At 37.5% G+C, this 13,927-nt stretch overlaps 1 long non-coding RNA gene across 1 annotated transcript; it reads right to left on the bottom strand.

The window, feature by feature from the left end:
- Positions 1–311: 311 nt before the first annotated feature.
- LOC145782261 (uncharacterized) lies at positions 312–13,634 on the bottom strand. Its single transcript, XR_014290823.1, has 3 exons — positions 13,482–13,634; positions 12,625–12,743; positions 312–1,163 (listed from the first exon to the last, which is right to left on the bottom strand). It is a non-coding gene; the product is annotated as an uncharacterized LOC145782261 (long non-coding RNA).
- Between the last annotated feature and the right edge of the window lie 293 nt (positions 13,635–13,927).

The following is a 13,927-nucleotide window of genomic DNA, read 5'->3' as shown; positions in this document are numbered from 1 at the left end:
TTAAATGTCTGTTGTATTTCCAGACGTTTAATATAAAATAAACAATAATAATTGTAGCGATAGCCAACCAAGTGAGAAAACCATTTACCTCTTGTTACTTACTGATTCAGTGTATAAAAGCAACGCAATATATAGTAAGAAAGAAACGCAAAACAATCAACTAAGGAACGTGGTACAGAACGCTCAATTGATTACACGCGCAGTGCGGTAGTAATCAATTCCAACGTCTGTACCAGAAAACGCTGAACTGTGATTATGTAGTGACGCTGGTCACGAGTTACATGTATTCAACGTAAATAAAATGACGACTATAACAATCTTTATCCTCGGACTGAGAAAGCCTTGATAGGTTTTTCCTGGTAGTTTCGCATACTTGTAGAGCAGTGCTTCTCAACCTTTATTTGTGGCGACCCAAATATTAAGGTTGACTTAATAGCGAAGATTTGGCGACCCTATTTCCAAAACTACGTTTCGCACAACGTTTTGTAAGCATGAAAAAATTAGCCACACTCTACTTTAACACGATACAAAGCAACAAAATGTCGAATTTAATTAATGTAAGCCTTGACTTTGTATTGTTTCAACAACTCTGTCAAAACTTGGAGCTATCTTGCTCAGTGCCAATCTCATGTCATCTTTAGGCTGAATATAATTTCTCTCCTTTGTTTTGATGTGAGTATTAAAGCGCAGAAAACCCGCTCTCATACAGGCAGGTAGTAACAAATGGCAGGAGAGCTTTTACTGCGTGCGAGCCAACAACAGTCTTTTCATTCTTGATTTTTGTTTAAAATTAACCAAGGGTTTCTTTCTTAAAACAGTTCACCAATACACTGTCGCACTGAATATCAATAAACTCCTCTTGAAACTCAAAAATGCTTTATTGCGCACCCATTCCAAATCCTTTGCATTTTTAGGGATAATCAAATCAAATTCTCGTATCAATGAAACCAAATGCCTTTCTATGACAAGCTGGACATCGTCAAAGCCTAACTCCGGATCTTCCAGTAACTGATTCAAAACAGAAAATGATGCTGTTTTCTGGAACGCGATCTTCCTCTTCCACAACTTCAGCTTTTCCGTAAAAGCAATCAGTTTTTAGATACATCTACCAACATTATGTTTGGTCCTTGCAGTCCTTGCGAAGATTTATTCAAGATGTTCAGCTGCGAAAACATATCAGAAGGTATCAAAAGGTGAAGGAATTTTTGATAAACAAGAAGCATAGCTTGGCAGAAAAGTTTGATGATCAAAAGTGACTTTTGTTTGTTGTCGTTGTTGTCAAAAATTCCTGTTTGATACGCCACAAACAAAAGTCACTTTTGATCATCAAACTTTTCTGCCAAGCTATGCTTCTTGTTTATCAAAAATTCCTTCACCTCCTAGCGCAGAGTTACAAATCTCTCCAGTACTTTGCCACGAGGTAACCATCTCACATCAGAAAAGTACAACAGATGTCTGTATTCTGCATTAAAATCTTCGCATAATTTTTGCGAAGATCAAGTTTTTGTGTGGTTTTTGAAACAATTACTTGTTACAATTCCCTAGTCTAGTGTGTACTGTTGTGTACACTTCAACGCAAAATCGTCGGGGGAAACCTGCGGCGTAGTTTGAATAGTGAAAATTACGAAAAGTAGTGATAGGCAGTTTTAACTTTGCTCAAGAGACATTATCTTTTATCACCACATCTTACAGCAACCCAGCCAAATGAAACGGCGACCCAGTTTTGGGTCGCAACCCAGGGGTTGAGAACAGGGGCGCCGGAAGCGGGGGGGCAGGGGTGGCGGATGCCCCCCCTGCCCTCAATTTTTCTGCAGATGGAGGGGCAGGGGGGGCAATGGTGCCCTTTTGAAGTCATGTAAGCTACTGCACATTTTGCAATATAACAATTTTCTGCTATTCGCTTTTAGCCTAATTATAATCTTTCATTTTTGCCTCAAAATAATATTTACGGCACAAAATTTTGCAACACAGCAGCCTACAGGCCTTAATAGGCCTACTCGTTTTTTTTTTGGCAGCCATCGTGGCCTACCGGGAACTCTTTCTCGGCGGCCAAATTTGCGTGCTTGGAGGCCAAAATAGAAAAAAAAATCACGATAACACAAGTAAATATAATTAAACTTGCAACAATGCTAAAATGATCACTTAGCGTTGTTGAAGTCTGGGCCTGGGCGACGTCCGACGGTCCGACAATAGAATCGTTGCACCACGCAATAACTGCTTTATCGGGATTGTCATCCAGTAGGCTACTGCGGGACCATCCAACGACACTCGCACAAGTGTCTCCAATGTGGCTGATTTTAAAGAAGTTCGCCATTCCCTAGAATTCTTTTTTGGAACGAAAAACAACTTTCGACGTGTGTTGACGATGACGGCAAGGTAATAAAATAAGTATTTTAATAATGTGAAGGACATTACTAAAAGTAGCATAATTTTTGCAAAATATGATCGAAAAATGTTTTCCCCTCGGATGTCAACTAACCTAGTTCTCCTTTTTAACAACGATTCAATGTCCGACAACATCGAATCGACATAAAAACGACAATATTGCCAGCCAATGTAATTTTGCACTTTTCGGATTAAGACTTTGTTAAAATAAACGCCGGGAATTTCAAACAAGACTTACAGCGCTGGTGATCGCAGATGGATATATTCCATACAACAGCAAATGCTCCCGCACAATACAACAGTGGTGATTATGACGTGCTGACCTAATGCTGCGTCACTCTTTGATACTACATATTTGCGACAGTTAATCCACGATCATTCTATTGCGAAATCAAATAATTGGCTAGAAGAGACCGGCGGCCAAACTTGGCCGATTGAGGAGGTAGCACCGGCGGTCATTCAAGCACTACTTAGCGGCCATGGCCGCCGGCTGCTTTAAAGCTTGACAGTAGGTTACATCAGTATAACATAGCATGATGCCCTTCTTTGTATACCGGACGCTTGTAGATCATTACTCAATACTGTAGTGAGCTGATAGATTAGCATTATCGCTATATCTTATCTTAAAACTTGAAAAAAAAAATTGGCCTTTTAGTAAACAAAAGTGCCCTTTTTTTATAATCTTGCCCCCCCAGTCAAAAATCGTTCCGGCGCCCCTGGTTGAGAAGCACTGTTGTAGAGGCTCTTGACGCAGGGCCGGTTACCGAGATTGGCAGAGTGAAGTTTTCCGACTGTTGAAGTGTTCTTGCCGGGGAATTATTCCATTCACTAGGTGTCGCCGTTTGGTAACCATGTTAAATTTATTTTTGTCCTCACTACACTGCACTGAAATATTAAGCCAGGGGTGTCCAAACTTTTGCCCAGGCTGGCCAAATTTAATAATGCTGAAACACTCGCGGGCCAACAATCTCCGATTATCTTGTTTTGCGTGAAGAAAGTTGCATTATATAATAATATCGTACACAAAAAAGCAATAAGAAGCTTTAAGTGTTTTGTTATGTAAGTTACACATTGCAGGAAAGTTAGGCTAGGTAACTTATCTGCTTTTCTACTGTAAATTGAAATATTCAGAAATCAAGCGCAAATTATCACATACACTGGAGTTGCTCAGGTTTGATCTCAAAAGGTTCTTGTTTAAGTTTAGCCTATACATAGGCGTAGCCAGGGGGGGCGAAAGGGGCCATGGCCCCCCAAATTTTCAAAGTTTGGATTCCGAAGTTGAGCCCTTTGTTGAAAATATAATGAAATTTGTAGAAACTTATAACGTTTTCCAAGTCATCTGGCTATTAACACCCCCAAGGACTTGTTTTAGACACACAGAAAGACACCAATAAATTTTGCAAATTGTAAATCGGGAAAAATTTACGCGATTTACGTTTTTTTTTAACTAATTTGTAGAAGCAATTTCAGAATGGCTTACTCTGTTATGTTTTTGTGTAGTTATTGAGTTTTTGTGTAGCTGAGTTTTTGGTGTTCTCTAACTTAGCCGCAGGTTTTGCCCGTTCGTGTGTAAGAGCTACCTTTAATAAGTTAATAGCTGTTTATCTGCTAATAAATTTCATACAAATATTACCCTAAAAGTGTTTCCAGAAAGCGCTATAATCCAAAAATTTCGGGGGAACATGCCCCCGCACCCCCCTAGAATACGCGTGCCTTCGGCACGCTCTAACACCCCACCACTTTTATTGCTTCCCTTGCTCAACCCACCAGCATACGCCACTGCACATCAGGCGGCGATGGCTTAAATCAAACACTTTGTCGTTCTCTTCAATTCATCAAATATTTGCCCCCCCCCCCAATTTTTTTTTCTGGCTACGCCACTGAACCTATATACATTAGGGTGCGGCTGATGCCCCGACCTGAAGCAAAACACCCTAACTTTTTTTTATAGGTGACACTTGGTACAAAAACAATATTTATGAAGTTTAAGACCAATCTATAAATGTTTAGGGGGTCCAGATTTGAATTGAAAATTGAGAAATTTGGTACTTAATTGCCATAATCGTGTAGTTTTACACTACAGTGCTACATAGTCCTTCATTTATCAGGGTAAATGCTGTATTTAAGGTGATTTATGCTCCACAGTTGCAATGTTTCACACAGTAGGCTATTATTATGTTCCATACTATTTTTTAACAAGTAAGGTTTTACAAGCAGACAGCCAAACACTACTTTGAGAAGTTACGTGACAACCTATTGCAAAATATGCTTGATATGTAATTGCTGGAGAATGCAAGTATTAAGCAGTAGAACAACATAGTCTGTGTATTACTATTAGCCAGTACAATACACAACTTTTATTAAATATGAGTGACTGAAATCTTCCTGGTCACTATTGTCAGCTTTCCCTTGAGAATCGCTAAAAATGAAAACATGCCTATGTGATGTCATAATACCTTCAAAATGACTTACCACTGTTTAGCTCAGTCAAATACCTCCAGTTTCAGTCTAGCAAGTGCAGATCATTTCTAAGGCATTGTTCCCAGGTTCAGAATAAGGTTAAACGTAAGGAGTTAGTTACAGAGCACTTCTCCTATATCAAGACAAGGCTCCTAACCATTTTAATTGTGACAACTTAGGAATGGTGAATTACCTTAGACATTTAGTATGCTTTGTGGTGAAACATGCATAGAATCATATTTATCAATTGCAGAATGCAGTCTAGAATCAATACGTGTAGTTTGTATTCAGTTGGTAGGCTATTTAATCGAAAAAAAGTTTGCTAGGCTATGTCTTCTTATGCACAACATGACCCTCAGTATGTTCTACTCGCTACGGTTACCACAAAAGCAGATCAAGGTATCAAACGTAGCAAGTTACCAACCTACAAGCAAGTGATTTTCAAATTAATTCAAACAATTTTATCAGGAAGGCAGGTAATTACAGTACAGTTGAGCAAGTTTTTACGTTTTACTTGTGAGCTAACATTTCTACAGTTGCAAAGCAAAAAATGCCAGAAAAAAATAATTTTTTTTTACAAGCAAGAATTTCAAATGAAGATTAAGAGAGACAAAGGCAAACCACTAAAAATATATATACAAGAATTTCAGAAAAAGCTTAGCAAAACCTGTCCTTTCTGGCCACGCAATGTAATGAAAAAAATAGCAATGAAGAAGACATGCTATTCCTTATCAGTATACAAGGCAATCGGGAAGCAAGTATGGCTGGAAAAGATAAAGTGTTAGAAGCAAAAGTTAAAAAGATCAGTACCAGGCCACAACAACAAGATAGACGAGTAGCAAAGCCGCCAAAGGAGGAGACCCGAGTTAATGACATAAATAATGCTATTCATTTAGAAGCTGAGGATGAGGATGACGTGGACAACGAGCCATGCACATATTCAATGATTTGTGAGGTAGAGGAAAAACACTCTCATGATAGAAGATCAAAAACAGGAACAGCCATGTTCATTTCTCATGACATAATGAAATCTCCAGGATTAGTCTCTGCAGCAATCAGAAACAGCATTACACCAACTGCCTTATCTCTTACTCTCCATTCTATGGTTCAAGCCTGTTCTGGAGATGCTTTGAAGCTACATCTCCATCCATCTCAGTCACACAGACACAGAGTTGAAACAGCGCAACATATCTCATAAAAAATGCTCTCCGCATGGTCAGTTTGGTCACCACCTGCTGTTGGTGCTGTACATTGGGATGGAAAGCTTCTGGAGACTTTAACCAGCAAGTAGAAGCAAGATGAAAATCTCCGAGTTTTGATATCTGGCATCGGTGGCATTAAATTGTTGGGTGTTCCAATAATTCCAACCCATTCAACAGAAACAGCTGGAGCACTTGTGTCCAAAGTTACTATGCAGTTGCTTGAAGATTGGAATTGCAAAGATTTTGTTACATCTCTTGATTTTGACACAACAAGCTGTAATACAGGGCATTAAAACTGGTGCTTGTATACAACTTCAAGAAGATATAGGTCGCCCCTTACTTTAGGCTGCGTGTAGGCACCATGTGGGTGAAGTAATTCTTTTTAAGGTGAAAACCTGTGGTGAAATGATATGCTTTTATGTATTATAGAGTACTGAAATACAAATGTTAGAATGTCACTTCGTAATATCTAAAGTTTAACTCAAAAGCAATAAAGGAGTGTTTATATTAAATTTATTATGGCTAAAGCCTACACAGCGCTGTGGTAAACGACATTAACAGTATAAAACACTGATTTTCTAGTGTCAGTTATGGTATGTTCTGAACAGGGTATTCATTCAAAGAATTTGCAATCCAAAGACACCATTTTTGAAACTTTTTGCAAAGTATGTTTCACAGATTTTGCCTAAACTTAGAACGTTTGCCATAATTCTGCAAAAATTTCAGAAATTCCATTGCACAAAGTATGCAAAATTACCCCTAAATTGACACACTTGTTCTAAGTGAAACCTAAGCTTCTGTTCACAGCATAAAAACTATAATTTGCAATAATTTACAAAAAATTAGCTGGTATCACATGAGCAATGAATATACAAAAATCACTCAATTTTTTTTTTAAACATAAATCACTCAATTTAATGTCAAAATTGAAATTTGGGAAAATCGATAATCCTATAAAAGTTTGATTGCAATCTGGACCCCCTAGACCTTATTCAATTTTGCTGAAACTTCATATTTAAGCTTTGTAGACCAAGCCTCACTTCCAAAAAAAAGTTAGGGTTGCTACAATCAAGTTTTAAATTTTACGGGGCATCAGCCGCACCCTAATATACATATAGGCTAACCGAGAACGTCTGATCACCAAAGTATGTTGAGCTAACCAAGCTCAAAGCTTTCTTTGCAAAACGTTTGCACTTCTGGAATTTTTTTTATCCAGCTGCTGGTAAAAAAATCACAAGGGAAAGATGTTGCTATCGACTTTACTTTGGCACTTGGCGTCGCAGTGAAGCTCAATTCGCTGCAGTTGAGCCAGAGCCTCATCAGGGTTCCCGCAAAAATTAGCGAATAGCAATAAGTCCTTTTCAATTGTGTAAAACCCTGAAAACTGTCGTTGAATTCGTCAATAGCAAAGAAATGAATCAATGCTCGACTGTATCATGGTATTACTCTCCTCTGCAGGTCGTCGTGCCACTCGGCATGCGACATTTCAGCTGCAGTCAAGTCAGCAAATGAGTTATATGTGCTCACATCGGACTTGTTTGGTCATCGCTTGATAAACTGAAGTTGCTGACTTAGGGAGCGTTCAAATATTACGTAACGCCTTCGAGGGGGAGGGGGGGTTTATGCAAAGCGTTACGTTAGCGTCACATCGGGGGGGAGGGGGTTCAAGCAAAACGTTACGTAACGCTTTGGAGTACGAAATAGTACTTTTTTGTGCTGAATTCGTAGTGAAAAAGCGTTACATGGGGGAGGGGGGGATTGAAAAAAGCGTTACGTTGGTGTTACATGGGGGAGGGGGGGTCAAAAATTCGGAAAAAAGGCGTTACGTAATATTTGAACGTTCCCTTAGGCTATGACGTGCTTGCTCAGTTTCATCATTTGCCAACTTCAGCCTTTTGCTCAAGTGTTGCTAGCTAAGTTGTCACGTGTGACTTGCTCAATTGTCGCTAGGCTATGACGTGCTTGCTCAGTTTCATCATTTGCCAACTTCAGCCTTTTGCTCAAGTGTTGCTAGCTAAGTTGTCACGTGTGACTTGCTCAATTGTCGCTTGCTCAATTGTCGCTTGCTCAGTTAAACAACTGCTGACTTGTTTACAGGAAGCTCTGATCTTCACGACAATAATAGCAGTGCTTCCACTTCTGACAACTGATAAATCCTCTTCAATTTACTTTTTTGTTCTGAAAAATCCTTTTTTTCTCAGTCGGAAATCTTTCAAAATTTCCTTCATAGGCGAGGTTATTTTTGACATTATTTAGGTTAAAAAAGATGCTAATACAACTTTAAAGTTATTATAATCTCAGTTAAAGCCATTGTAATCACGATTTTATTCAGTAGCACCGGTATGTCGAAGCAACGTTGTTTTATTAGAACAGCAGGCTGCACAAAAGCAGCCCATATTTTACAATAACATGGTTTAGCCTACTTCCTTTGTTCACTGTCCAGCCAAAAAACTGCTTGTCAGTTAGTCGGTTCTGGGACATATTTACCACCTGGTCCTGGACATCATTTACCAATTACCACTCTCATCTTTCCTACCTGGACTCCTAACCTATCCCTAACAACGAAAATGTACAGGTGGTAAATGTCCAGTTTCAACGAATTATCCATCCATTAACAAATTTATTTTTGTGTTTAGTTTTCCTTGATGCGCTAAGCCGCTAACTTAACAGTATTGGCTGGGCTATCTCTTTTTTCTCCTTGTCAGTAACGTCTTCACAATCACCAGAGACTGACGAAAAACTCAAGGATACTAGGCCTATTCATGATACTAACTCAGTCTGACTGTACACTATAGGCCTACATGCTGTATACAGCACACTACATAGCCTAGCCTCTATTATTATGACACCATAATCAGTTAGCATAGGGGTAAGTCTTTGTCAACTTGACCAGAAAAAAGGGAAAATGTAACCCATGGTCTCAGATTTTGATGAAACTTAGACACTTTGCAGAGCAAGTCATTCTGAGAAAAATGATACCAATCTCAGCAAAATCGGCTCAGCGGTTTTCGGGATATGGCCATTTAAAAATGAGGTGTTTTTGCGTTCGCTCAAGCATGAAATTAGTGAAAAGTTGGTACAACAAATTTTAAACGTAAATAAAACATACACCATTAATGTTACAAACTTCAAATTTTGTGAGAACTTAAGTTTGGTTGAAGTCAACACATTTACAAACTTTCAACAATTTTGGTCATGGTTGAATGATTTTGAAGACAAGTTAATATTGTTGTGGAATTGAAATCAATCAACCGTGACGTAACTTCCAAGCACTATACTGAAAAAGGCCCCTCTTCAATTTTTTCAAGTAATACATCATATGAAAGGTCTTGACTTCCCCTATACAGTGAAACAAAGATATCTTTGTGTATTTGAGAAAATCTAGGCGTAGTAAGTCGAAATGTACCATATACACAAAGTGGCTAAATTGATTGTTTTTATAATTGTTCAACAGTGCTTTGCTTCCCTTTTTTCCAATTATGCACAAAATATATACATTAGTAGACATAATAGGTAAGTTGAATGCTTTGAATATCTTGCTTAGTCAATTAACCATACTTTGACTACTGAAAATCAAAGCAAAGATTATTGAAATTCAATGTGTAAAATGTTTCACTTGAAATTGGTTTTTAATGATTGTATAGTTTAATGCCAGAAGGAAATAAAACCAAGAATACTAATAGAGAAGTGGCTCTTTTTACCTGGTCCAAAGATGCAATTTAATCAACAAAAAAGGTTATCGTGCTTTGAGAAATTTTAAGAAAAACATAACGATATATCACAAAATTCGTCAGCAAAATCCCAAGGGATAATTATATTGAACTCTCATTGCAGTTTTGAACCATGGTAACTTTTGGGCTGCTTTTCAATTTATGTTCCCAATTTAAATAATTGGTCAAACTGGATATTAATGATTGTATATATAATATATTCCAAAGCATATGTGTGACAGAAATTAATTATTTATTAGCTGATCTCCAATGAGTTTGAATTTGTTGCAAACATTGCATGGAAAATTGATATTGGTCTTGAGTAGTTGCAAGGGTTGGACTGTCTACAACACACAAAACATGTTCAAAAGGAATCCAACATTCGTCTTTGTTTCTTGGCCAATGAAAAGATGGAGACGGTCCATTAGGGTGCAGAAAATTTACAAAGATGTCACCATTTTCTGTGTCAACTACCAAAGTTACTCCAACATAACCACTTTCCATCATACATGGCTGCTACAAAGTTACCTTGATTGATGCTTTTGTTGCTGTACTTGGTATCAAAGTTGAAAGTGTAATCATATGTGAGTTCATTGCTTATTCTTTTGATGCCAATTTTAGATTTGTCAACTGGTTCAAAGTAATGAAATCCTCTGGTTCCTTTTATTGTACTTGCTAGCTTCCACCTTTCTTCCAGACGTTTTCTTTTCATTCGTCAAATCTTTCTTGAGAAGTTATATGAAATGTATTGAAGGCAATTTTTCAGTGCAGTGATCCATCATTTCATCTAAAGTACCAATTTGATGATGTAGAGGTCTTCGTAAACTTTCCATAGCTGTTGAATGCTTCACAGTGCCCCCAGTGCCATCGCAAGGTGACTTACCATGACTTGTGGCAAAGAAAGACCATGATGTTTCCAGGTCAAAATCATGCTTGGGCAGGCACAAATGAAATTTTCTTTGCCAACAAGTCATGGTAAGTCACCTTGCGATGGCACTGGGGGCACCGTGAAGCATTCAACAGCTATGGAAAGTTTACGAAGACCTCTACATCATCAAATTGGTACTTTAGATGAAATGATGGATCACTGCACTGAAAAGTTGCCTTCAATACATTTCATATAACTTCTCAAGAAAGATTTGACGAATGAAAAGAAAACGTCTGGAAGAAAGGTGGAAGCTAGCAAGTACAATAAAAGGAACCAGAGGATTTCATTACTTTGAACCAGTTGACAAATCTAAAATTGGCATCAAAAGAATAAGCAATGAACTCACATATGATTACACTTTCAACTTTGATACCAAGTACAGCAACAAAAGCATCAATCAAGGTAACTTTGTAGCAGCCATGTATGATGGAAAGTGGTTATGTTGGAGTAACTTTGGTAGTTGACACAGAAAATGGTGACATCTTTGTAAATTTTCTGCACCCTAATGGACCGTCTCCATCTTTTCATTGGCCAAGAAACAAAGACGAATGTTGGATTCCTTTTGAACATGTTTTGTGTGTTGTAGACAGTCCAACCCTTGCAACTACTCAAGACCAATATCAATTTTCCATGCAATGTTTGCAACAAATTCAAACTCATTGGAGATCAGCTAATAAATAATTAATTTCTGTCACACATATGCTTTGGAATATATTATATATACAATCATTAATATCCAGTTTGACCAATTATTTAAATTGGGAACATAAATTGAAAAGCAGCCCAAAAGTTATCATGGTTCAAAACTGCAATAAGAGTTCAATATAATTATCCCTTGGGATTTTGCTGACGAATTTTGTGATATATCGTTATGTTTTTCTTAAAATTTCTCAAAGCACGATAACCTTTTTTGTTGATTAAATTGCATCTTTGGACCAGGTAAAAAGAGCCACTTCTCTATTAGTATTCTTGGTTTTATTTCCTTCTGGCATTAAACTATACAATCATTAAAAACCAATTTCAAGTGAAACATTTTACACATTGAATTTCAATAATCTTTGCTTTGATTTTCAGTAGTCAAAGTATGGTTAATTGACTAAGCAAGATATTCAAAGCATTCAACTTACCTATTATGTCTACTAATGTATATATTTTGTGCATAATTGGAAAAAAGGGAAGCAAAGCACTGTTGAACAATTATAAAAACAATCAATTTAGCCACTTTGTGTATATGGTACATTTCGACTTACTACGCCTAGATTTTCTCAAATACACAAAGATATCTTTGTTTCACTGTATAGGGGAAGTCAAGACCTTTCATATGATGAATTACTCGAAAAAATTGAAGAGGGGCCTTTTTCAGTATAGTGCTTGGAAGTTACGTCACGGTTGATTGATTTCAATTCCACAACAATATTAACTTGTCTTCAAAATCATTCAACCATGACCAAAATTGTTGAAAGTTTGTAAATGTGTTGACTTCAACCAAACTTTAGTTCTCACAAAATTTGAAGTTTGTAACATTAATAGTGTATGTTTTATTTACGTTTAAAATTTGTTGTACCAACTTTTCACTAATTTCATGCTTGAGCGAACGCAAAAACACTTCATTTTCAAATGGCCATATCCCGAAAACCGCTGAGCCGATTTTGCTGAGATTGGTATCATTTTTCTCAGAATGACTTGCTCTGCAAAGTGTCTAAGTTTCATCAAAATCTGAGATCATGGGTTACATAGCTTGGTCAAGTTGACAAAGACTTACCCATAGGCAAGAACTAACTTTTATAAACCGGAAGGATATCACTAGCCTAAGCTTATCACACCTAACTGTACGTCAAAGGTCGAACCTCAGCGAACTTTGTCATTGCTACTCAACTTCAACTGTAAATCAACGGGTTACCTAATTTTAACTAAAATAACTGAGAACTAACTCACTCACTGCAGTCTGCAATCACGTCCAATTCCCAAAATGGCGAGAATAGAAATCAAGCGACAGAAAGGTGAGGATGGGAAAGAGAGTAAGAGGGATTCCGGATGTCGAGGAACGACGGAAACCAGCTGATCATCGTTATTCCAGTCGTTGTTAAAATTTTTGAAAAGAAATATTAAAAAGTTTTTCTTTAAAATTGCTAAAAACAACAATTCCCTTTTTAAGACAAAATTTCCTTGTAAAATTGTTAAAAATCCTTAAAAAATCCTTCCTATCTTCATTTCCCTTTTTTATCCTTCGAAGCGTTGAAAAATCCCGATTTCGGGATAAAATCTTTCAAAGTGGAAGCACTGAATAATAGTTCATTTCGTAATTATGATGCAACAATGATTCCAACTTTTCTCGCCCGGCTATTCTCTTTTTGTAAGAAAATGCAGTCTTGATTATTTTTTTTTAAATGCAAATTGAATTGACATGGCCTCATTTCTGTAATTTCTAAGGGACAAAAATAACACTTAGGCCTACATTGTGCTACAACAGGCGCGGCCGGATTTGGCCTGCGGGCCGAACGTTGGACACCCGCTGTTCTACAGTATCTTTTGTTCATCTCTAAAAGGTCTTTGCCGCATTGTTAAACGCAAATGCAGTGGGGTAGCTAGGGAATGTGCCGCCCGGGGCGAATTCAGATTTTGCCGCCCCTTCAAGAAAAAGCATGTGAAAATGAAATGCGTTTTTTTATCGGATTATAATCAAAATCAAAAATCGTAGTCTGAAAGTGCCGCCCGGGGCGGTCCGCCCCCCTCCCTAGCTACGCCACTGCGCAAATGTTCTCTGGTTTTCCAGCCAGACTTTCCTTCCACGCTTACCCTATTTGCCCTGATCTTGAAAATTTGCTCTGGGTACTGTACAACTTCTTGTTTCCATCGACCTTGAAGAGTTGAAGTTTTCTTTAATTTGGAGACAGAATTTCCTATCTGGCATTGCTGTTACAACTAACTGACCTAATAAATTCCAAGAACAACCTTGATTATGATGTCACAGAAGACATATTGCTTCAATCATTTTGATACTACAGCAGTGTAGCCAAGTTTGCAGTTTTTCAGCAAATTTGGATTTGGATTTTTCATGTTTGCGTATTTATTTTTGAGTTTGCATGTTGCTTGTTTTTTTCCAGTCTAACTTTTTTAAACTTCTTTTTGACCCTGAAGTAGAGCTTTTTTTATGGTAGTTAACAATGCATTCTTTCTTTTCAAAATAATTATTGTGTAGAATGGTGTAAATAAGGGTTATTCTTAAAATAAACGTGCTGTAT

The sequence above is a fragment of the Aplidium turbinatum genome, chromosome 13, assembly GCF_918807975.1.
Source record: "Aplidium turbinatum chromosome 13, kaAplTurb1.1, whole genome shotgun sequence".
Taxonomy (NCBI): Eukaryota; Metazoa; Chordata; class Ascidiacea; order Aplousobranchia; family Polyclinidae; genus Aplidium; species Aplidium turbinatum.
The sequence above is the reverse complement of the archived record's forward strand: the minus strand, read 5'-3'. Positions and strand labels throughout refer to the sequence as shown.